Below are 23,383 nucleotides of genomic sequence, written 5' to 3'. Positions count from 1 at the left end.
TATTTGGTTTTGCCTTACAGCTATAATGGATCATTTCAGGCCTTCCAAACCATCTTTGCTTATGCCCTTGAAACCTATCCTCCACGTCCACCGCGTTCCACTAAATATAACTCTGCTAACAAAGCTTTAGTCCAGGGAATTATTGACATGGTCAAGGACGTCAATAATACTCCATCATACCCTAGAGACGAATTGCGAGTATATTTAAGTTGGAATACTTCAGAGTATCGCCTTAGTTTAGGAGAAAGCAAGCGTAAAAGCTCAACTCCAATCTGGGTCGTACCTCACCGAGGTCAGGTCTGTTTGCAAGGTAATGGGAGAAATCCGAGAGCTCAGCTAGGGAGGAGTGAGTGCGTAGAGACTTATGTGTTTCCGGCTAACTCTTCCCCTGCCTTTCTTACTGCTAGGGGTACCTATTTCATTTGTCGAGACAGAGCTTATACATGGTTGCCTGCCGACTTCTCAGGATCATGTTATATTGCTCGATTATTGCCTCCGACATACACTGCTTCACCTGATTACCACAGAACAAGAGTAGCGAGAGGTGTCTTCAGCAAGGAAGATACCGCTGGTCAGGAAGCTGGAGACTTCTTCAAAGGCTTCCTTCCGTTCTGGGGACCTATGGCCAATAGTAGAAACATACGTCAGCTAACACGGGTAGTTGAATCTACTATTACTGAAACTGCTGGTGCCCTTAGCAATCTGACAGCTGAGCTTCAGGCGGATAGGCTCATGACGTTGCAGAACCGTATGGTTCTAGACGTTATACTTGCAGATCGAGGTGGGGTATGCAGAATGATCCAATCGAGCTGCTGTGTCTTTATTCCTAATAATGCTCCAACAGTCTATGAGGCGATCTCTAAGTTGCACAAGATTTCAGACTCCATACATATAGACAAAGGAAACTGGTCCTTCATGGAGTGGTTTTGGACTCTGATCTCAGCGTGGGGATGGAAGGTTCTAATGGTCATTGGTGTCATCCTAGTATTCCTATTCTCATGTTGTCTGATTATCCAGTGTGGTCCTGCTTTGTGTAGTCTTTGTGCTACGACTTGTCTCAGAAAACCACCTGCGTTTGGAGAAAAGACACGAGAAAGGATGATGATACAACAACATGTCACTGACCTGATGAGCATAGAACTAGATTCTGACATAGACTGAGTAATTGCCTATGTAAGGGCAAAAGGAGGGTCTGAGGTTCTGTGACGGTTCCGTGACGACTTGAACCCGTGTTTTCAAGTTTGTCGGAAATACCTAATATTGGTATCAGTGAACCGCAAATGATCCATTTAGTATATCCTAGTGTTTTCGCTACGCTACGAGCAAGAGCACTCCTTCCATTGACATATTTCTGATATACCCACGGCATCCATCTTAGATCATGGCCGCCATTTTGTGTTTCCTTGCCCTCACATATGCAATAGCATCTGATCACTTCATTCACTCCACTTTGATTAAGGACACGTAGCCTTAGCCGGAGATTCACCTCTTACATGGCACGTGCACCTTAAACCAGATCACGCTGTAGCTGCATGACTCGACAAAGGCTGCCTCCTCTGCCCGAGGCCAGTCCTGCCAAACTGGTCTTCGTGTCCATTGTACCTGATCATGATTAGGCGGCCGAAGCCGGTAGCCTTGCCCATTTACAACTCACAAACATCCCTTATCCCACTTTTCTATCTTCCACACCTGGCTCTGTTTCTTTCTTTCTGAATCTTTATTAGGGGGAGGTAACGAACTTTACGATGAGGCGGTCCGGGTCCTGAATGCAATATTGACAGGGAATTGTGACAAACTAGTGGGAACCCCTCTCTTCGCAAAGTTTGGCCTCAGACATTATCGACGGTTCCTGTGTAACATCAAATATTTATTGTTTTTGACACAAAGGTTTTGGGAATGTATTACATGTAAAGAATTTGCCTCTAGCATAAAAAAACGTATATAAGGAGCAGCCCTCTTTGTACGAATCGAACAGGCTCCTAGTCTCTGCCCGTGTGCAGATTCTGTGACTTCTGTGTCCCTGCAGTAATAAACCTTTGGTCTTTGACGCCACCATCGAGAAGCCCGTGTTTCTGTTCATTTGTGCACCAAGGCAGGTGGAACTCCGGGGTCTTCGGGTGTTGTACCCTGACACCTCTGGACGGAACCAAAAAAGTCCAGAACTCCAGTATGTCGGACAAAGGAGGAAACTCTGGGTCTCCCCTTGTGTCAGTTGACCCTCCACAGGTCATCCCTTCAGGATATACTGTGCTGAGCTTCAAGGAGTTAAGACGGCTGTGTCACTCCAGGAAGATTCAGCAGGGGTCTAACCCCACAACGTCCTTTCTGATTGGTCTCTTGGAGACTTATGATGCCAGAAGAGCTGAGAAACTTCGCAGCTCTTCTAATCCAGAAGGAGACATGCCTCCCCTCGAGGGAACCCGAGACGATCCTGACCTCATCCACCTCGCAACTGAGAACGAAGATGGGGAGGAGGATGAGGATGAGGATCTCTCTGGGGATGAGGCAGATAAGGGACAGGTAGAGGTCGTCAGACTAACACGGTCCAACTTAAGCAAACATGATGGTGGTACTGGGGGACTCCCGGCGCTACCGTCAGGTCCGCTTAACATTGGGAATGGACGAGCCAGGTCTCTGTCAAGAGGCTCTGGCAGATCCCTTCAAACCAATGGCTCTCACAACTCTTCTCAAAGAGGGATGACGTCCCCTCAGAGGAGAGTGTACGAAGCTAAGGAAAGGGCAGCTAATCTAAGGATTGAAAGGGAAGAACTTGCCCTGGCCAAAGAAAGGCTTGCCTTTGCTAGAGAGCAACAGTTAAGTGGGGCGGTCCCCACTGGTGGCAGCAATGTACCTAGTAATAGGGAAAAGAGTTTCGATACGAAACACCTTGGGAAGATAGTGCCCCCCTTTAAACAAGGGGACGACATCCACAAATGGATTACTGCTTTGGAGAGGGCCTGCACGGTGCAAGGTGTTCCCCAGAGTCAGTGGGCAGCTATCTTGTGGCTCTCCTTTGAAGGAAAAGGAAGAGACAAGCTCCTCACCACAAGGGTGGAGGATGCTAACGATTACCAAATCTTGAAAAATACACTCGTTGAAGGGTTCGGCCTAACCACTGAGCAGTACAGGGTGCTGTTCAGGGACACCCAGAAAACGCAGGCTCAAGATTGGTCTGATTTTGTCGATTGTGCCACTAAGGCTTTTGAGGGCTGGTTGCTGGGCAGTAAGGTTACTGATTACAAAGGATTGTATAATTTGATGATGAGAGAACAAATTTTAAACAATTGTCAGAACCAGTTGTTGCATCAGCATCTTGTCGACTCGGATCTGACCTCTCCCCAAGAATTGGGAAAGAAGGCAGACAGATGGGTTCGTACAAGAGTTAAACAGAACCAGGGCCAGAATCAAGGTGGTCAGAAGAAAGCAGACCAGAAGGGTAAAGATTCTAAGGGGGAACAAAATGACCAGAAGTCTTCGACAGGTCCCCAACAACCCAAAGAGGGTGGGGGTCAGGCTCCCCAAAAGAAGAAAGAAGGCCAATCCAAAAGATGGTGCCAGTACTGTAAAAGTAAATCTCACTGGTTTAGTGAGTGCACCAAGAAAGGAGGAGGGCAGACTCCTGCCACTGCAGCCCCTAAGGCACCTGTGCCCCCTAGTACAGTCAGCAGTGGTAGTGCGCCTCCCAAGGGTTTAGTAGGGTTAACCCTGGGTTCTGAGGGGCGTGACAACTTAGTTGGCACACTCACTCAGGCTGTCCTTGTCAGTACAGGGGACGCGGACGTATCCCCTGACGTAAGCCCCAATACTTTGGGCAAATACCGACAGACGCCTTTCATAAATGGAAAGATGGCTCAGGCCTATAGGGACACTTGTGCCAGCGTCACCATGGTGACGCCTAACTTTGTGGACCCTGGACAGATCATGCCAGGTACAGAATTCCTGGTGACCAATGCAAGCAATGTCACTACCAATCACAGTATGGCAATTGTAGCTTTCTCCTGGGGAGGGGTAACTGGCCAGAAGAAGGTTGTAGTTAGTCCAGACCTCCCAGTGGATTGTTTGTTGGGCAATGATTTGGAGTCATCACAATGGTCAGAAGTGGAGCATCGGACTCACATGGAAATGTTAGGCTTGCCAGCACATGTGTTCGCTGTGACTAGGTCACAGGTCAGGAAACGCCCCACTGAACAGGTGCTGGATCCTGGAACAACGGACCAGACACCTCCCAAGAAAAAGAGCAGTAGGGTTAAGGCTGCGCCTTCCCCCTTGCCCCAGGTCGAGGATCAAGTCTCAGAGGAGGCTGACCTACAGGAGTTGAGGGAAACTGAACCTAGGGAATTCGAACTTGATCAAGTTGAATTCTTGGGTTCAGGGGGACCCTCAAGGGAAGACCTGGGGAAGGACCAGTTAGACTGCCCTTCTCTTGAACCCCTCAGACAGCAGGCTGCTGCTGAGGCTGCTGGGAACGCCACAGGTACCCACAAGGTATACTGGGAAGATGGACTCCTGTACACTGAGTCAAGAGACCCCAAGCCTGGCATGACCAGGAGGCTGGTCGTACCCTTGTCTCAGCGTGGTTTCCTACTTACCTTGGCCCACGAGATTCCCTTAGCAGGTCACTTAGGCCAGACGAAAACGTGGGACAGGCTTGTCTCACACTTTCACTGGCCTCATATGAACGAAGATACCAAGGAGTTTTGCCGCTCCTGTGTCACTTGCCAAGCCAGTGGTAAGTCAGGTGGCACGACAAAGGCCCCCCTTATACCAATGCCTGTGGTGGGGGTGCCCTTTGAACGGGTGGGGATCGACATCGTCGGTCCCATGGAACCACCTACAGCATCAGGGCACAAGTTTATACTGGTGGTAGTGGATCATGCCACCAGGTATCCTGAAGCTATTCCCCTTAGGACCACTACAGCACCTGTTGTGGCAAGAGCCCTAGTTGGAGTATTGTCCAGAGTGGGCTTCCCTAAGGAGGTCGTCTCCGACAGAGGTGCAAACTTTATGTCGAGCTACTTAACTGCTATGTGGAAGGAATGTGGTGTCAACTACAAGTTCACCACACCCTATCACCCACAATGCAATGGGCTTGTTGAGAGATTCAACAGGACCCTAAAAGGGATGATTCATGGACTACCGGAAAAGCTTCGGCGTAGATGGGACGTCCTGATCCCCTGCCTCTTGTTCGCCTACAGAGAAGTCCCACAGAAGGGGGTTGGCTACAGCCCTTTTGAACTTTTGTACGGGCATCCTGTAAGGGGACCCCTGTGTTTGGTGAAGGAAGGATGGGAGAGACCTCTCAAAAAGCCTGCAGCCAACATAGTGGACTATGTGCTTGGCCTCCGCTCGCGGATGGCTGAATACATGGAAAAGGCATCTGAAAACCTTAAGGCCAGCCAAGAACTCCAAAAAGCTTGGAATGACCAAAAGGCTGTCTTGACTGTTTACCAGCCCGGACAGAAGGTGTGGGTGTTGGAGCCAGTGGCCCCAGCAGCACTCAAGGACAAATGGTCCGGGCCCCACACCATCCTGGAGAAAAAGGGAGAGGTCACCTACCTGGTCGACCTGGGAACTCCCCGGAGCCCCCACAGGGTGCTTCATGTCAACAGGCTAAAAGCATATGTCGACAGGAAGGACATGAGTTTGCTCATGGCCCTAGATGAGGGACAGGAAGAGGAGAGTGACCCTCTCCCCGACCTGCTCACTCAGAATCCTGACGATGGCTCGGTAGATGGTGTTGTCTTTTGTGGCAGCCTCTCCGAACATCAACAGAGCGACTGTAAACGGGTTCTTCAGTCGTTCAGACATATGTTTTCTCTAACACCCAGTCAGACCGATTGGTGCACCCATGAGGTTGACACTGGTGACAGCTTGCCCGTTAAGAGTAAACTCTACAGGCAGCCTGATCACGTTAGAGACTGCATCAAGAGTGAAGTGCAGAAAATGTTGGAGCTGGGAGTCATTGAACCCTCGGATAGCCCTTGGGCTAGTCCCGTAGTTCTAGTGCCGAAACCTCACACCCAGGGCGGTAAGAAAGAGATGAGGTTTTGCGTAGACTACAGGGGTCTCAATGCAGTCACTAAGACTGACGCCCACCCAATACCAAGGGCAGACGAGCTTATCGATAGATTGGCTTCGGCCAACTACTTAAGTACGTTTGACCTGACAGCTGGGTATTGGCAAATCAGGTTAGCTGAGGACGCCAAGCCTAAAACCGCATTTTCAACCCCTGGTGGGCATTATCAGTTCGTGGTAATGCCCTTTGGTCTGAAAAATGCACCTGCCACCTTCCAAAGGTTGGTGAATCAAGTCCTTACTGGGCTGGATGACTTCTGTGCGGCGTATCTTGACGATATTGCTGTCTTTAGCTCCACCTGGGAGGATCACCTGGTCCACCTGCGGAAGACGTTAGAGGCACTGCAAGCAGCAGGTCTCACTATCAAGGCCACCAAGTGCCAGATAGGGCAGACACAGGTTGTATACCTGGGCCACCTTGTAGGTGGAGGCCAGGTTCAGCCACTGGAGAGCAAGATACAGTCAATCAGGGACTGGGCTCCTCCAACCACCCAGACTCAGGTTCGAGCTTTCTTGGGCCTGACTGGTTACTATAGGAAGTTTGTCAGGAACTATGGTTCAATTGTGACACCATTAAACGAACTGACAAGTAAAAAAATGCCAAAAAAAGTTCAGTGGACAGCGAGCTGTCAAAAAGCATTCGATGACCTAAAGCAGGCCATGTGCACGGCGCCTATCCTTAAGAGTCCAGACTACTCCAAACCATTCATTGTCCAAACAGATGCTTCTGAGTTGGGTGTGGGAGCTGTTCTATCTCAACTGAATTTTGATGGTCAAGACCAGCCCATTGCTTTTATAAGCAGAAGGCTGACCCCTAGAGAGAAGAATTGGTCAGCTATTGAGAGGGAGGCCTTTGCTGTGGTTTGGGCCCTGAAGAAGCTGAGGCCATACTTGTTTGGCACTCACTTCAAGATTCAGACCGACCATAAGCCCCTCTTGTGGCTAAATCAGATGAAGGGTGAAAACCCCAAACTGCTTAGGTGGTCCATTTCCCTACAGGGGATGGACTTTACAGTGGAACATAGACCTGGTACTGATCATGGCAATGCCGATGGGCTCTCCAGATATTTCCACTTAGAACAAGAAGACTCACCTGGTCAAGGTTAGCTTATTGTTCCGACGTTTGGGGGGGGGGTCATGTAGGAGAGTAGGGTCTGCAATCCTATGATCACCCAGATTTTTTGCTTTTGTTTCACTGGTTTACGACTTTCTCTGGCTGTGGGCCTGCCAATCAGACCCACAGCCTGGCTGTTCTCTTTCTAAATTACGACATGTACCCTAGGTGCATTTACCAATTGGTACTGGGCCACCTTATCAGACCCCGTAACGCAGGGCCTAGGTGTACCCAGGGCCGCCAGGGGCTGCAGCATGTATTATGCCACCCCTGGCTGGCCTCCTAAATTTGACACAACTGGCTCCATGACAGCTGGGGCGAAGTCGTGTAATCACCCTTTGCTTTAGGTATAGTAGTTCTATATCTAACCATACAATGGACACCCGAGTTCCTATCAGTCACTCCTATGGCAGGCCTTAACAATCCGGAAGGCAGAGTGCGTGGGCTCGTGTGAGCTAGGTTCAGGCTCGAGCCGAGCCCGGTTGCAGCTTGCGGAATCAAGACCCAATGGCTGTTCCATGATAACGCGTACCATATCGGTAACTCCGGTGTCGCGTTATCAAGGCATGTCGAGTAAGGTGTCATACGAATCGGGGTGCTGCCCTCTCACCAATTCTGGCGATGAGGTTAGCATTCCACCCTTCTAGAGGGACACGACATGTACGTAACTGTGAACCCCGGTTAAAGTTAACTGAAGCCTCAGCTCCACAAAATGGATGCTGCCACCACAGACACGAGTCTGACCTCCTGCTGCTGGGAGTCCTTCCAGCGAGGAGCGCTCGGACAAAGGGTTTCCTGTCGAGGGCGGTGTTCGCACCGTCCCAGACAGGGTTTGTGTATTCTGGGTAGGTAGGGCTTTGGCGAGAAGGTGACTGCGGAGTGGCACCCCGGTGCTCACTACGCATCTGCCGGTTAGAACCAGTTCCAGGGGCGACAGCCCTGGCCTGGGGAAAGTCCGGCAGGGGAGAGGGGTGTAACTACCCCCCTTCCTGGTCCCACCCTTAGGGCAGGACCTAGTCATGTACCCACCCCTTTCTTTAGGATAAAGACCGGAGCGGGGACCCTTCCAAATTAGATCATCTTTGATTCAAGAACTACTTTCTACGAAAGGACATTCAAGACTCTTCTCAAGATTTCTCCCTTGTGACTAAGGAGTAGTCACCCTGCATCAGCAGGCACCAACTAAGAACTCTGCGGTTTGCTGTAAGTCCTTCCTCAAGGAATCCGACGGCCCAGCTCGACGAGAACCGGCTTCCCTGGCACCTCTGACCTCTACCCACGTCATCAGCTCAGCTGTGGTCTGTGGGTGCGACGAGACCTCGAGGGACCGGCCATCATCAGAACCTGCACGCTCTTAAAACCAGCACGACCATCGAGGTAACTCTCTGGTGAGTGCTCTGGGGTCCGAGAAACCCCGACCCTGAGCCGCTCCAGCACCGAAGTGCAGCCCCCCGGCATCTCCACGATCTGCGTGGGGCCCTTCTGCTCGCTGCTCAGCCCGTTGTCTGGTCACTAGCCGCTGGCTGGTGCCCTTCCTTGACGACGACCGACAAACAACACTGCTGGTCTGGTTGCTCCAGACTGGCCCTTGCTTCCATCTTTGCGAGAAGCACCCCGGACCCTCCTGGTCCACTCAAGACGCCATCTTAGGCCCACCACGTGGCCCTGAGATCTGCCAAGGCTTGTTGCCCCATCCTGGTCCCAGCGACGCCGACAGCATCATCCTTCGTGGGACAGCTCGCACCTCCACCGTGGTCGCCGACAACGCCTCCTGGTCCGTGAGACTGCAGAGCCTAGCGTCGCCCACTCACCTGGTCGAGGTGACGGCCAACCGGTGCCCTCCTGGTACCCTCTGACTACTGGCTAGTAGTACGAACTTGGTCCCCTCTGCTTTCAGGTTTTCATCAATCTCCGATCCAGGCTTGGATCTCTACGAACTATTCAGCACTGGTCGCCGGCCAGCAACTCCTTTCTTCCGGCTCCTGGCTCGTCAGCGAAGACCCCGACGCCTGTAAGACTTGTGCAGCCGCAGCCCTCGTGGCTAGGTAACTCGGCATTTCGGTGCCTGCATAGCATGTATCGTTCCAAACGACCCTTATGGTGATTGGTTGTAAGTCAACCTATAGACCAGCTATCCTAGTAGCGTGGATACGAGCAGTCTAAGGCTAAAGACTCGAGAGGGCGCGTTAAGCCAGCTGTTTACCACACATGTACCCCTTGAACACCAAGTGAAAGGACACCACACAAGTGTTATGAAAATAAACAGGATATTTATTAAGATTCACAACAGCCCTGGACTCTTTATGAGGACAGGGTACTAAGCACAAACCAAATCTCTTAGGAAAATACTTCAAGTGCACAATTAAAACAAGTGTCCGAGGACACGGAAAGTTTAAGGTCTCGGGCGGACCCGATAAGGCAAGTCGGAAGCGAGGGACTCAGGACCCTAGAGTAAAGAGGCTATGCAGGCACCGAAATGCCGAGTTACCTAGCCACGAGGGCTGCGGCTGCACAAGTCTTACAGGCGTCGCGGTCTTCGCTGACGAGCCAGGAGCCGGAAGAAAAGGAGTTGCTGGCCGGCGACCAGTGATGAATAGTTCGTAGAGATCCAAGCCTGGATCAGAGATTGATGATACCTGAAAGCAGAGGGGACCAAGTTCGTACTACTAGCCAGTAGTCAGAGGGTACCAGGAAGGCACCGGTTGGCCGTCACCTCGACCAGGTGAGTGGGCGACGCTAGGCTCTGCAGTCTCACGGACCAGGAGGCGTTGTCGGCGACCACGGTGGAGGTGCGAGCTGTCCCACGAAGGATGATGCTGTCGGCGTCGCTGGGCCCAGGATGGGGCAACAAGCCTTGGCAGATCTCAGGGCCACGTGGTGGGCCTAAGATGGCGTCTTGAGTGGACCAGGAGGGTCCGGGGTGCTTCTCGCAAAGATGGAAGCAAGGGCCAGTCTTGAGCAACCAGACCAGCAGTGTTGATTGTCGGATGTCGTCACAGAAGGGCACAAGCCAGCGGCTAGTGACCAGACAACGTGCTGAGCAGCGAGCAGAAGGGCCCCACGCAGATCGTGGAGATGCTGGGAGACTGCACTTCGGTGCTGGAGCGGCTCAGGGTCGGGGCTTCTCGGACCCCAGAGCACTCACCAGAGAAATACTTCGATGGTTGTGCTGGTTAAGAAAGCGTGCAGGTTTTGATGATGGCCGGTCCCTCGAGGTCTCGTCGCACCCACAGATCACAGCTGAGCTGATGACGTGGGTAGAGGTCAGAGGTGCCAGGGAAGCCGGTTCTCGTCGAGCTGGGCCGTCGGATCCTTGAGGAAGGACTTGCTGCAAACCGCAGAGTTCTTAGATGGTACCCGCTGATGCAGGGTGACTACTCCTTAGTCACAAGGGAGAAATCTTGAGAAGAGTCTCGAATGTCCTTTCGTAGAAAGTAGTTCTTGATTCAAAGATGATCTAATTTGGAAGGGTCCCCGTTCCGGTCTTTATCCTAAAGAAAGGGGTGGGTACATGACTAGGTCCTGCCCTAAGGGTGGGACCAGGAAGGGGGGTAGTTACACCCCTCTCCCCTGCCGGACTTTCCCCAGGCCAGGGCTGGCGCCCCTGGAACTGGTTCTGACCGGCAGATGCGTAGTGAGCACCGGGGTCCCACTCCGCAGTCACCTTCTCGCAAAAGCCCTACCTACCCAGAATACACAAACCCTGTCTGGGACGGTGCGAACACTGCCCTCGACAGGAAACCCTTTGTCCAAGCGCTCCTCGCTGGAAGGACTCCCAGCAGCAGGAGGTCAGACTCGTGTCTGTGGTGGCAGCATCCATTTTGTGGAGCTGAGGCTTTAGTTAACTTTTAACCGGGGTTCACAGTTACGTACATGTCGTGTCCCTCTAGAAGGGCGGAATGCTAACCTCGTCGCCAGAGTTGGTGAGAGGCCAGCATCCCGATTCGTATGACACCTTACTCGACATGTCTTGATAACGCGACACCGAAGTTACCGATATGGTACGCGTTATCATGGAACAGCCATTGGGTCTTGATTCCGCAAGCTGCAACCGGGCTCGGCTCGGGCCAGAACACAGTTCACACGAGCCCATGCACTCTGCCTTCAGGATTGTCAAGGCCTGCCATAGGAGTGACTGATAGGAACTCGGGTGTCCATTGTATGGTTAGATATAGGGCTACTATATCTAAAGCAAAGGGTGATTACACGACTTCGCCCCAGCTGTCATGCAGCCAGTTTTGTCAAATTTCGGAGGCCAGCCAGGGGTGGCATAATACATGCTGCAGCCCCTGGCGGCCCTGGGTACACCTATGCCCTGAGTTACAGGGTCTGATAAGGTGGCCCAGTACCAATTGGTAGATGCACCTAGGGTACATATCGTAATTTAGAAAGAGAACAGCCAGGCTGTGGGTCTGATTAGCAGGCCCACAGCCAGAGAAAGTCGTGAAACAAAAGCAAAAAATCTGGGTGATCATAGGATTGCAGACCCTACTCTCCTACAGACACCATCCGCCTGATGAACTCCATCCACTCAGGATCCCCCACAGACCCATGTCCTCACCACATCTTCAACAAAGCAGACTCCGTCATAGCACCGCACCTCCGAGACGTCATCAACTGCTCCTTCAACTCCGCCACCTTCCCGGAAAACTGGAAACACGCTGAACTCACCGCCCTTCTGAAAAAACCCACAGCGGACCCCACCGAACTCAAAAATTACCGCCCCATTTCGCTCCTTCCATTCCCGGCCAAAGTAATCGAGAAAGCTGTCAACAACCAGCTCGCCGCTTTCCTCGAAGCCAACAAATCCCTCGACTCCTCACAATCTGGCTTCCGAGCAAAACACAGCACTGAGACCGCCCTCATCGCAGCAACAGACAACATTCGAACTCTACTGGACAATGGAGACACAGTCGCCCTCATCCTCCTCGACCTCTCTGCAGCATTCGACACAGTCTGCCACAGCACCCTTTTACAACGCCTCAGTAACATCGGAATACAAGGAAAAGCACTTGAATGGATCACCTCGTTCCTCACCGGAAGAACCCAGAGAGTCCGCCTTCCACCATTCAAGTCCGAGGCCACTGAAGTCATCTGTGGCGTACCACAAGGATCCTCACTCAGCCCCACCCTCTTCAACGTATACATGAGCCCCCTCGCGGCCATCGCCCGCCAACACAACCTCAACATCATCTCTTACGCGGACGACACTCAACTAATCCTTTCTCTCACCAATGACCCCAGCACCGCCAAAACTAACCTACACGAAGGAATGAAAGAAGTTGCCGAATGGACGAAACACAGCCGTCTGAAACTGAACTCAGATAAAACAGAAGTCCTCATCTTAGGTACATCCCCCTCTGCATGGGACGACTCTTGGTGGCCGGAAGCCCTTGGAAAAGCACCCATCCCGACAGACCACGCACGGAACCTAGGCGTCATCCTGGATTCTTCACTCTCAATGAACAGACAAGTCAGCGCCGTATCCTCATCCTGCTTCAACATTCTTCGCATGCTCAAAAAAACATTTCGCTGGATCCCCACCGAAACCAGGAAAACAGTCACCCACGCTCTGGTCACGAGCCGACTGGACTACGGAAACACCCTCTACGCAGGTACTACCGCTAAACTCCAAAAGAAACTCCAACGAATCCAAAACGCCTCAGCCAGGATCATATTAGACATCCCGCGCAACGAACACATCTCTGGTCACCTGAAAGACCTCCACTGGCTACCCGTCAATAAGAGAATCACTTTCCGACTGCTAACCCACGCACACAAATCACTCTACGACATCGGACCAGAATGCCTCAACTCACGACTGTCCTTCTACACCCCCTCCCGCCAACTACGTTCTTCCAGCCAAGCCCTCGCCACTGTACCTCGCATCAACAAGACCACCATGGGAGGCAGAGCCTTCTCATACCTGGCTGCTAGAGCATGGAACTCACTCCCCACTTACCTTCGCCTTACCCAGAACCACCTAGCATTCAGAAAGCAACTTAAAACGTGGATATTTGACAAGTAATCCTCCTCTCCTTCCTAAGCGCCTTGAGACCCTCTGGGTATGTAGTGCGCTATATAAATTCTTTGACTTGACTTGACTTGACTTGTGGGTCGTAAACGGGCAGGGCTACCAACTTCAGCCGCCTAATCATGATCAGGCCAGCGAGCACGAGAACCAGTGTAACAGGAATGGCCTCAGGCAGAGGAGGCAGCTTCTGCCGAGTCATGCGGCCACAGCATTTCTATCCTAAGGTGCACGTGTCACTAGCAAGGTGAATCGCTGGCTAAAGCCTACGTGTCCTTAAGTGAAATGGGTTGATCAGAGGTCACTGTGTGTCCATTGACTAAGTGAGGGCAAGAATACAAGATGGATGCCATAATCTAAAATGGATGCCATCGGTGTACCGGAAATGTGCGCATAACAAGAGTGCTCTTGCTCGTAGCCTAGCGAAAACACCAGGTTATGTTATATGGATCATTTATGGTTCACTGGTACCGAAATTATGGGTTTACGACGATGTCAAAAACACGGGTTCGAATCGTCACGGAACCTCAGTGGCCAACGGCCCTAGGAACAGCCCCCATACCGACGGACCACGCACGGAACCTGGGCATCATCCTGGACTCCTCACTCTCGATGACCAGACAAGTCAACGCCGTCTCATCATCATGCTTTAACATCCTACGCATGCTCAAAAAAACATTTCGCTGGATCCCCACCGAAACAAGAAAAACGGTCACCCACGCTCTGATTACTAGCCGTCTGGACTACGGAAACACCCTTTACGCCGGAACCACCGCTAAACTGCAGAAAAAACTCCAACGCATCCAAAATGCTTCAGCCAGACTCATACTAGACATCCCTCGCAAAGACCACATCTCCGGTCACCTGAAAGACCTGCACTGGCTCCCCGTCAACAAAAGGATTACTTTCCGTCTCCTCACCCACGCACACAAAGCCCTCTACGAACTAGGACCGGATTGCCTCAAAACGCGCCTTTCCTTCTACACCCCCACCCGCCAGCTGCGTTCGTCCAACCAAGCCCTCGCCGCCATCCCGCGCATCCACAAAGCCACCATGGGGGGAAGATCCTTCTCCTACTTAGCAGCCAAAACCTGGAATTCCCTCCCCACCCACCTCCGCCTCACTCAAAACCACCTAGCCTTCAGAAAACAGCTTAAAACCTGGATATTCGATAAGTAAACCTCCCCCCCTTCCTCAAGCGCCTTGAGACCCTCTGGGTATGTAGTGCGCTATATAAATTATGACTTGACTTGACTTGACATATTCTCAGCCGACGGAATGCTGCTAACTACGCAGTTAGATATTAATGGGGCATTCTGGGATTACTACCACAAGCTTTGCTCTGCCTTGGCCTCTCCACCATCACATAGCATGCCAGACTTCTTTGACGCTCTACCAATGATGTGTCTGAATGCCCTTCAACGGGTTGAGCCACGCACTTGAGGAAGTGCGTGGAGCCATATCCCAAATTGCTTGTGGTAAGACCCCAGGTACTGATGGCTTACCCATTGAGTACTATACAACCTTCCTTATCCAGACCACCCAACACCTCCTTGATGAAGCTAGAGGCAAGGTTGAGTGCCAGATTAGCTCCGCAAGGACTTCATAGTAGTCTTGCCCAAGCCCAGTAGAGACCCCTTAGACGTACGCTCCGATCAACCCCCTATCCCTGCTCAATCTGGATTGCAAATTCCTGGGCAGGATCTTGGCGAACCATCTTCTCCCCATCATACAATTATTGGTCCGCAATGATCAATCCGTGTTCACCCAGGATCGCAGCACATTTTTTAGTGTGCGCTGCCTCTTGCGCCTCTTGCACAGCACCTAGTCGGATGCTCAGGCGCTGTTAGATGTAGACAGAGCATTCCACGCCCTGAGCTGGGATGTTCTTTTCGCAGTCTTAACCAACATGAGGTATGGCCCGAGTTTCCTGAGTTGGGTACGCACACTCTAAGCCGACCCTGCGGCGTGCATCAAAACCTGACGGGTGATTTCAGATAAGTTCACCATCCACAGAGGCACGAGCAAGGCTGCCCCTTATCCCCCCTCATTTATGCTCTCGCCATGGAACCCCTGACCTGTCAGCTGTGCCAATGGGCATCAGACTTGGCCATTCCCGAGAGGGACATGTATCATATAATATTGTTGTACACCAACAATGCCTTGGTTTTCCAGCGTGACGTGGGATCATCTCTGCCAAACCTAATGCAGTAACTCTAGGTCAACCTCCAGTTCACGGGTGAATTGGCCTAAATCATGTACAGGGTTGCACTGAGAACTCAAATCAGCCCTGGCAATTGTGTTGGACTAGTCCCGGGGGAAGGAAGTGGAGTAAGTGTGAAGCACTGCTGCCTTTGTTACTGGAGGCTGATATTGCAGCACTGCTGCAAAACCGGCCCCCAGTAACAAAGCCAGCCCCCACCACTCCAAAACCGGCCCCCACCCTTCCAGCGTACCGGGGAAATGTCTGATGCTAATACGGTCAATCAAGCCCTGGTCGTGCGTGTTACCCCTACAAGGAACACTTCGGGCTGGAGAACCGGGCCTTATGGGCCGGGCGGCGCAGGGCACGCCTAAATTCTTGAGTTCACCTGCCTTGTAACTAACAGAGACATGAGACACTCCATTGAGCGTGGAAGCCAGGTTTATTAGCTGCAGCTAAGCACAGTTGTCCCAGAAGTTATACACAGGGTGGATTCTAAGGAGACTGCCACTTCAATCCGTGGCGCACAGTCTTTTATAGGAAACACATCTACAATATCCCACTCTTTGCACATACAAAACAAACCAATGAGAAAAGTTGAAAAACAAGCTATCAGGTGTCTCAAATACGCCCCTTTCTCAGACCCCGTGTGCTACTCCTCCGGACAAATTAATCAGTGATGGTGTCCACAATCCCCTCTTGCAGGTGGCAGGACGTATTTGTGTATCTCAAAGGATGGTTGTGTAATAGGAGCATACAAGGAGAGAATAGCGAAGGCCAGTATGTTAAGATAGTATAAGGAAAGAATAGGAGAGGGCAAATAGTCGACCGAGACAGGGATCAATCGAACCAGACATGGATTAAGGAACTCAGGCAGACCCTGACATCGGGTTTCATGAACAAGGACAATGGAGTTACTTTTTAACTGAAAGGACACGTAGCAGCTGGAAAAGCAAAAGCACATCGTTCGCCGTGCTGCCTGAGTGAGGGCAACACAAAATGGCGACAGGATACAAAATGGCGGCTAGATACGGGACGAAATCTGAAATCGTAGAACCTCAGGGCCTGCGGTTAGATTGTAATCCCTACAATGAGGACAGTGCCTGCTCAGGCACTGCAATGGCGATTACGATGGCCCTTTCCGATAGCCTTTCAATGGCAGTCCGACAACCATTGAAAGGCTGTAGGAAATGGACTTTGGCAGACAATATCAGGGCCCACGCCCCTCCGTGGCCTCTGCATGAGGCCCGGGGGGCACCACAGGTGTCCCCACAAATAACCATGCCCCATGTGGAAGGCACCATGGGTGCCTGCCACAGGGTGCAAGGATGTTTAAAAAGATGCCTTTTGGAAGTGGGGCTTGTGCTTCAGCCTTTTTCTGGGCTGCTGCACAAGCCTCAATGGCAAAAGGCCTGTTTCCGACCACCTCCATGATGGTTGGATCCTAATTAGGTGGTATGGAATGCTGACTACCTGTCGGCCAGTCTCTTTACCATAACAATACCTTAGGGCCTTAGTTTCTGACTTATTCTTGATGGTTGATTTAGTATAGAAACTATCTTTACTAACAAGTCACTTTGGTTGGGGCCTGGCTAATGAGGAAGCAAGCCCTCTCCAGTCGTCCTGAGATTTCTCTATTGACGGAGTAACAAACTTGCATCGTCTGCCTGCCTGCATGTGGGTGGAGACGATTAGTGACCGAAGGTTGGTAGACCTTAGTGATTGGATAGGACCTGCTGTGTTTTAAAAAATTTACCTTTTTAGATCGAGCTAGACAGCGTAGCTGTCTTTTCGAGACCTGCTGTTATGGTTCTGTGGGAATCAAGTCCTTCCCGTTTGTTAGCATTGCTTTCCATTTGCCTATATCATTATCCTTCAAAAATCCCTGCTTGCTAGTGGTCAGTCCTGCCTCGTTAACCTTCCTTTCTCTCTTCTCTTCCTTCCACAGAGCAGGGACATGGTACTGTTTCATTCGGCTATGCTTCTTTAAATGTTCTGTTCTTGTTTTATTTGTCCTCTAGCAGCACGCCTACTCCGCAGATGGCTACCTTTTCTTTTTTCAGTGCGAGCTTCAAAGTCGGCCCTTTAATACTCTATTGCTTTTCCTTTCCTGGTGAAGCTTTTCCCCCCACCTCCCCTCTCTCTTAGCAGCAACGCAGCGTTTTCCTCCTCCCACCCTTTCTGTGTCCATTTCGTCCAGGCACTCTCTAGGGCTAACACTCAGCTAATGGTTGCCTTTAATTTTATTCAACTGGCGCTGCTTCCTTTTTATTGACACTACAGGATCCCACCTGGTGTAGAGTTAGGTTCTTCCCCGTAATGAGGCGCTGACACACAGGGTAGGTAGCAGGTATTTTTAGATCTCGCCTAGCGTTGCAGTGCGAATGTGCTGTAATCGCTTTGCGAGGCATGCAGTATATACTGTAGTGTGGAAGCTTAGTGGAAGCTCCGCCCACTCTCTGCCCATTGGCTTTTGTCTTACATGATGCCTTCCGATTGGTTTGAGGCTTGTTAGTCCCTCCTCATTCATCATTTGTATCCTTCCACGGCTATTGGCCGCTTTACTCCTAACACTATTTTCTTTTAGGTCTCGCCTAATGTTTTAGTACGAATGCGCAGCCATCGCTTTCCATGCAGTATATACTGTAGTGTGGAAGCTTCGTGGAAGCTCCGCCCACTCTCTGCCCATTGGCTTTTGTCTTACATGCTGCCTTCTGATTAGTCTGAGGCTTGTTAGTCCCTCCTCATACATCATTTGTATCCTTCGACGCCTATTGGCCCCTTAACTCCTAGCACTATTTTCTTCCCTGTCTCCCCACCCTACTGCCCCCTCCCTCAGTCTGTGACTTCTCACCCTTCCCCGCCCCCCCACTCCAGTTTGTGTTTTCTTGCCTGCATCTTTATTATTGACACCTTGAAATATGCGAGTTCAAGCTGCGTGCTGTACAAAAACGTCTCGTGTTTAATGAACTAGATTTTAATGTTACTCAAAATATAATAAGACTCTAGGCAACATTCGGGGTATGCATGGTAACTGACGCCTCTTAGTTCACAAATGGCATTGTTGTTGGACGGGAGGAGCAGGAGTGTTTTAACTCATGCTTAAAACGAGCACTTTTCATAATTTCCTCTCAATTCAGTGCTATGGTCTTGTGTACTGAGGTGCTGCGCTGAAGAAATGCACTTTTTTGAACTCTGAAGAGACATTATAGCACATTTACATCATGTTTACTGTATGATTAACATGCCGATCACCCTCTGGCTCGTATACGCTTGGCTCGTCTCCGGCTGTCTCTACCTGCTAATTAATATATTGGATCGCACACCTCTAACAAAGAGAGATGAATGGATACATGACAGTGAGCCCGGTAGATGGTAGAGAAATAGACTGGTGCAGACAAACAGACAATGTCAGTCTCCATTGCCTCACGTAAGAATCATCACTTTCAATAACCTGGTAATCTGCCGGCAACCCACATGCCCTAACCTCACCCCCCTCACCTATTCTTAGCAGAAGCTGCAGATTCTGAGCTGTGCCCTGCTGGTGCAGAGGAGCACGGCAGAGTCTGTAGAAGCGCAGGGATCCCGAGCCTCTGCGGGCAGGCACCTAACATTCCGGGTGCCTTCACACTCAGGATAAATGAATACATTTTGTTCTGTGCTTTAGTCGCCCCTCTGTGAGCACTGTCTGGTGGATGGAGCTTTGTGTTAATAAACACATTCAGAGAGGTGGTTGTGTACAAACAAAAACCAGCCACAATACCGTACGTTTTGAACGTGTAGTTAAATACCTGCTCATCGAGTACCTCATTGGCTGATCATTCCCTGGCGCTACCAAAATTACATTTGAACACATTTGCTCAACTATAAAACACTCCCTTCTATGCGTCATTTAACAGCTCAAGGCTTTGGGGTAGGTAACCTACTTTGGATGCTGTGTAAAAGAGTAAATACAAAAATGAATGCAATGAAACTAAGCAACCAGTACTGTCTAAAACACTATGAAAACTGTCACGCATTCTAGCATTTTGTTTAATTAATGTCGATTTTCTAATATATGCGAGTTACGCACTCTTAATAGGCTAATGAAATCTGCGCACCGGGCGACCTTTGACAACTAGGCAATGAATACATTTTCATGTACCCCCAATGCCCCCTTGCCCCCTTGGCAAACTTCATTGCTTCCCAGTGTTTGGGGAATAACCAAGACGCAGGAGAGTGAGTCAAATAGTCTAGAAAATGAAAGAGAAGCCGGGATTCGGATTCACATGCTCTGCTCCCGATCGCGTTGGTTAGTCTGTAAGCACTACTTTTAGTGATGAGTTTCGCATTAGTAAAGCACCACAGTGTGCATGTGTGGCGACACTTCACCCATGAGGTATGCGCCAAGCGATTGTTGACACAATCCACACTTTGCGTCTTTTTCAATATATTTATTACGAAGTGCAGGACCTATCCAAGGGATTTTGCACACTACATACAATCACTCCAAAAATAAAACGTGTAGGTAAAACCTGCCATTTACAACATCAATAGCTCTAACTCACAAATGCGAGACCTATTTGCATTGCAAATGCTTGTTTTTTGGGTAGGCAGACAGTGATGTGAACAAATCGCTGTTGAAGACAGCCGCAGGATTTGTAGTTTTCGAAGGGTGCACGTTCGCTTATTTTCATGACCTCAGTACGTTATGCATTCATAAATCTTTTGATGCACATTTTTGCTAAAATAAAAACATAGTATGTGCTCGGGGCATTATGTACGTGTCGCTTGATGTTTTTTTGTCACCTATTAATTGGCCAGCCACCTTTAAGTGTCCAGAATAAAGGATATATTGATGTTGTTGGGTGTTCGGGCCATCCAGAATCCTCCTTTGAGAACACTTGCGGGGGACTGGGTTCTGACCAGCAAGTGGCCAATGACAGCTTTCTGTGGGACACACAGGTTTGATGGAAATGGCCATTCTTTCCATCAAATATTATTCTTTCTGACACTACACAGAGCTCAGCTAACTCCTAAATATTGTCTTCTATCACAAGGCCTCACTACTGGTGAGTCACACTGTTTTCACAGGCACAGTCACTTGAACTGGCGAGCAGTGAGAGTTTTGAGACCCCTGCGCCAGAACGCACAGGGGTCTCTTTGAAGTGCGAACAGCCGTGGGACTTTCAAACTTGGTCATGTCAGTGTGGGACCACCCATAACAAAAGCAGCGTCCAGGGTACGCACTAAGCGCCTGTGTCTATGTCTTAAATGAATGTAGTTCAGGAAAAGCAATAAACATGGCATTTGACAGCATGCACTACATTTCCAAATATATAAATACTTTTTCCTGAAGGACAGCAGGGCCCGGAAAGGTCAGGGCCTGGGCTCACTGTCCACTTTGTCCCCCTGATTACATCCCTGCCAAAAGAAAACCAAAAGCAAGAAATAGGGCTCACTGACTGTAGTGACAGGATAATTTGCACCCATTGGACTGGTGATGACCGTTGCCCACTGCCATCTCAGTATATTATAAGTCCTTTATTTCCGACTTTACCTTACCTATTTGCAAGGCTTACCTACTTGCTTTGACATGATTCTATGTCTCTTTTGCCTTTCTCCGGGCCTAGAGGCCCACACTAGAGAGACACCATACTTCTTCCTGCCTTGACACTCTGAAGCGCTTATAGGTGAAGGGTAATATTTTAGTTACAGCTTGTTATTCGCTAGCTAGAAACCGGTGAGGACTGGCTCTTATCGGAGGAATGTGCTTATTCTCTATGCTCCAGACGCAATAGCAGCTGGCCACTGGGGGTGCGTGGGGAGCACGGAGCTTGGTACAGGAATCTGGTGGGAGGCGGGTTGCTTGCTGGAAATTTCCATGAGAGCAGAGCTGCAGTTGTAGTTCGAGTGGTGGCAGTCTAATGAAGCAGAGCGGTGCAGGTGTGTGTCCGTGATTGCAGAGCAGAGCCCTGAATGAACCAAAGAGAGAGAGAGGGATCAGCTCAACTGCCTATGCCGGAATGGGAAGAATATTGATGAGGTGTTCCAAGTTGGCCTATAATATTTAACCATCTATTTTGCTTCTAGGTTATGTATATGTATCTGTATATGCTAATGATCTCTATCTAATTATTCTTTTTCCTTGTCATTCTATCATTATGTAATAAAGAAACCCCAGTGTGCATTAGTTTCATTTGTATGTTGTTCCTAAGACGGAGCCCCAGTGTCTTTTTAGCCAGGTGCTGACGTATCGAAGGATGTGCGATTCCCTTCTTACGGGTAACTGATGACAGAAAGGTGCATGACTCATGATTGGAGATAATTGCAGATGGGAGTGATTTGGCTTAACAGTTCTTGCTTGGGAAGGTCGGGCCCCTTTTCGCCACAGAAGGGAAATCGGCTCTCATCAGGGATGCTTAAATTATAGGGACAGTCGGAAGACTCTAAATCTGTCGGAAGACGTTAAATCAGTTGGGAGACGTTAAATCAGTCGGAAGACTATAAATAAGTAAGTACCGTCGGAAGACGTTAAATAAGTAATTACGGTCGGAAGACGTTAAATAAGTACAGTCGGAAGACTATAAATAAGTACAGTGTAGTCACCATGAGGTGACTGTGATATTATAGTATGGATTCCCCCAGATTCTAATAGTGTTTCTAACTGTGCAAGCCTGTTTACTGCTATTTTCCCCATTCTCAGGTAGGTATTTTAGATGTTGTGTTCTATAGGTCCTGAGAAGGGTTGTGGTATGTGGTGACTCGGTGTGCTATAACTGATGAACTGATAACTTGGTATAAAAATCCGGTCACTACATTTGGCGTCACTTGCAGGATTCAAACAGAGGAGTTGCGTAGGGTAAACGATTACATTTGGCATCGTGATTTACAGAACTCGAACGAGGAACGTACGGAGAGAGGTTGTGTATATTGGTGTCATGACATTTTTAGTATAACAACTACATTAAGTTGGTGTGAAAAGTAAAGACTCATTATGTTTTCTAGGAAAACAAAGACTGAATTTCAATTGTCCTTAGAGATTCCTGGATGGGAGTCGTCTCCTTATGGAGTGCTGGCTCATGAATGGGTTAATTCCTCTGGTTTAAGTGAAAACTGGAATTCATGTTTAGGAGAGGCTGAACCGGCTGAGGTGGTAACATGCTTGCAGAAAGTGCCGGTATTGAAAGGTGAAGAGCTTCCTATATTAGGACGAAGGGGAGGAATTTTGTTGAATGCGTACAGGCTTGTACATGAGAAGTGTGTGAAACTACAGCGTGAATGCAAAGAGTTTGAAGAGCAGTTTGTAGAAGTGCAAAATGCTAACACGCTGTTGAGATGTCAAAACAAGTTGCTAGCAGACAAATTGGAAACGTACCAGACAATCGCAGAAAGAGCTGCGGTGCGTATTGCTAAATACAAATACGGAAAAAGACGAGGACGAGTTAATTAGAGAAAGGTACACCTAGTTGTTGCAAAGGCAGGGCTTGACTGGGATCCTGACAAGTGGGATGGCAATATATGGGACTCGTCTGAGTCTTTTTCTTCGGGTGAGGAGAATAACGGGACAGAGCCCGCCCAATTTAAAAGTGACAGTAAATCTGAGGAGCGTGAAGAGGTGCATGCACAACCCTTACATAGAAGAAAATTGAAGGTTTTCCTAATAATCCCCAAGGGATTGCTTTAGATAGCATAGAGTACTTTACACAACAAGAAATTAATGATATTTTGGACAGATTTCGACAGAAGCCGGGTGAGGCTTTACTTACCTGGATGGTCCGAATTTTTGATTTGGGTGCTGCAGGGATTATGTTAGATCATGGAGATGCAGTAAAATTTTGCACGTTAAGCACTGACCCAACAATACAGGAACATTTTAGAGGTTATTCGAACAATGCTCAAATCAGTCTCCTGCAATTGGCGGTGGACGGCTGTAATCATAAATACCCTTCTGAATAAGATTAGCCCGCAAATGAGAAAC

The sequence above is a fragment of the Lissotriton vulgaris genome, chromosome 6, assembly GCF_964263255.1.
Source record: "Lissotriton vulgaris chromosome 6, aLisVul1.2, whole genome shotgun sequence".
In the NCBI taxonomy this organism is placed as follows: Eukaryota; Metazoa; Chordata; class Amphibia; order Caudata; family Salamandridae; genus Lissotriton; species Lissotriton vulgaris.
The sequence above is the reverse complement of the archived record's forward strand: the minus strand, read 5'-3'. Positions refer to the sequence as shown.